Here is a 2,819-nt window from a genome sequence, read left to right as displayed (position 1 = left end):
ATTGTTTTCCCCGGGTGCGCTCCGAGGTGCACAACATCGGTGCGCACCAAGGAGGGCTCCGAAGTGTGCTCCAAGGTGCGCACGATGGCGTGCACCTCTGGTGCGCACGATTCGGAGCTCGGTTTGCCCGGGGTGCGCACACCTTGGCTGGGTTGCGCACCTTTTGTGCGCTCCATGGTGCGTACGAAGTCGGAGCTCGGTTTGCCCCGGGTGCGCACCTTGATGCGCACGCCTTGGCTGGGCTGCGCACCTTGGTGGGCGCCTCCAAGGTGCGCACGAAGTCGAAGCTCGGTTTGCCCCGGGTGCGCACCTTGGTGGGCGCCATGGTGCACTCCGAGGTGCCCAAGATTGGTGCGCACCAAGGAGCGCTCCGAAGTGCGCTCCAAGGTGCGCAGGTGCGCGCGAAGTCGAAAGTTGGGTTAATTGTCCGGTTTGCCTCGGGTGCGCACCTTGCGTGCACCTTCGCCAGGGTGGGCGCCTTGGTGCGCACACCTTGGCTGGGCTGCGCACCCGGGCGCGCACACCTTGGCACCCGCGTTTCCTTCATTTTAAATTTTTTTTTTTTACAATCTCTCAAGTGGGAAATTCTATAATCTCAACTTTTTTTGCCTTTTCAGGAAACTTTTGAATGGAGCGCATCATTGGTGCGCTCCGAAGTGTGCTCCAAGGTGCGCACCTCTGGTGCGCTCCAAAGCTCTCTCCAGCTGCGTGCACCTGCCCCGGGCGCGCACCCGGCCCCGCCCAGCTTCGCTCACCTGTCCCGGGCGTCTGGTGCGGAACCTTAGAGTAAGAAACATCACCGTGCACCTTGGCCAACGTGCGCGACTCGACCGAGCGCGCACTGGCCGAGGTGCACACCGATTTCACCTGGGTGCGCGCGCAGCACCTCGGGCGCACCGGGGTGCGCGCACAACGCCCGGGTTGCACCGTGGCCTGTGTGCTCGGGGCGCCTCGGGTGCGCGCTCGGTGTCGCCCCGGCGCGCGCGGTAGTGCGGGCAACGCACCCCGGCCCGGCCCGGCCCCGACGAGAACGCAAACGGGCAAAAGGTTAATTCAAATAGCATTGCGACGCCCGGCGAAAAACTAAAAAAGGGTGCAACACCGGGACTTCCCGGGAGGTCACCCATCCCAGTACTACTCCGGCCCAAGCGCGCTTAACTGCGGAGTTCTGATGGGATCCGGTGCACTAACGCTGGTATGATCGCACCCGTTATGAGCTTGTCGCAGTGTGTACTTAGCAAACCGCGACCCACGTGCGAATCCACCCCGGCCACCCACCCCCGTCGAGGTGCACACCCTCCCTCGCGAAGTGCGCCCCGTTCGCCAAGTGTGAGCCCTGCCCGGGTGCACGCACCTTGCTAGGGCATCGGGTGTGCACCCGGCCCGGCCTACGTGCGTGCACCTGGACGGGGCGTCGTGTGCGTGCAGTGTCCCGTCTGCAACGCGGTGCCCACACACCACCTCGGGCGCAACGACCTGCGCTCACATGTGGGCCGAGTGCACCTTGGTGCATGTTCGGGGCGCCTCGGGTGCACGCTCGATCTTGCCCCGGTGCACCAAGGCGCTCGGTTTGCCCCGGGTGCGCACTTGGTGCAAGGTGGGCACCCAAAATAGGGATCAAGCACCAAAACACAAGTTTCGGGATGCAAAATGGGACCCAAGGACCACAAATGCGTTCCAAGACCCATGATGGGTCCACGAGAACAAAAATGTGTTCCGAGACTTAATAAACAAATATTGGGTTTTAGGAGAAGAAACATGCTCTGATGCCCAAAACGAGAATCGACCCCGAAAAGGCCACAGGCCAAAAGTGGGATGCGAGACAAAAAAAAATGGGACCCGAGGACCAAAATTGGGTTCCCAGGTCGAAGACAGGGCAACCGGACAAGAAACGACCTCTAAGGCTCGAAATGAGTCCCGACGACTAAAACTTGACAAGAAGCACCCATCAGGCACCCAACTCGACACCCATGGGATGCCGACCCACCCGGGCTTCCACCTAGCACACCTTGGCACCCACCCACCCTCACACCCAACCTCGCACCCAACTTAGCACCTTTGAACCCACATTGGCACTCACCCTGACCCTGGCACCTTGGAACCCACATTGGCACTCACCTTGACCCTGGCACCCACCTTTGCACTCACCTTGGGACCCACCCTGGCTCCCACCTCGGCACCCACCCAGACACCCACCTTGGTTCCTTGGCACCCACCTTGGATCCTTGGCACCCACCCCGACACCCACCTTGGCACGCAACTTGGCTACTTGCCACCCACCTTGGCTCCTTGAAGCCCACCCCGACAACCACCCCGTGACCTACCCTGGCTAGGGTTGGTGCACACCCACCCTGGTGCCCACCTTGGCACCCACCCTATGACCCACCTTGGCACGCACCTTAGTACCCACCCCGTTACCCACCCTAGGACCCACCCCGTGACCCACCTTGGCCAGGGTGGGTGCACCCACCCTGGTGCCCACCTTGGCACCCACCCATCCTAGCACCCAGCCTGTGACCGGGCTTGGAACCCAACCTTGCACCCGTCTTGGCCAGTGTGGGTGCGCACCCATCCTGGCACCCACGTTGTGACACACCCTTTAACCCACGCACCCTAGCACCCACGTTGGCACCCACCTTGGAACCCAACTTGGCACCCACCTCGGCACCCACCTTGACACTTGTGGACCCACCTTGCCACTCACCCTAGCATCGACCCATCCTAGCACCCACCCTGGCACCTTTGCACCCTAGCACTCACCCATCCTAGCACCTAACCTGTGACCCACCTTGACACTCACCCTCGCACCCACCTTGGAA

The 2,819-nt window shown here is 62.0% G+C and overlaps 1 non-coding gene across 1 annotated transcript; it reads right to left on the bottom strand.

Annotated features, from left to right (window-relative positions):
- Positions 1 to 1,090: 1,090 nt before the first annotated feature.
- LOC131861094 (5S ribosomal RNA) lies at positions 1,091 to 1,209 on the bottom strand. The gene has a single exon (XR_009360175.1). It is a non-coding gene; the product is annotated as a 5S ribosomal RNA (ribosomal RNA).
- Positions 1,210 to 2,819: the final 1,610 nt, after the last annotated feature.

Source organism: Cryptomeria japonica, unplaced genomic scaffold (assembly GCF_030272615.1).
Source record: "Cryptomeria japonica unplaced genomic scaffold, Sugi_1.0 HiC_scaffold_20, whole genome shotgun sequence".
Taxonomy (NCBI): domain Eukaryota; kingdom Viridiplantae; phylum Streptophyta; class Pinopsida; order Cupressales; family Cupressaceae; genus Cryptomeria; species Cryptomeria japonica.
Note: the sequence above shows the minus strand (reverse complement) of the source record. Positions and strands in the feature narration are given on the sequence as shown.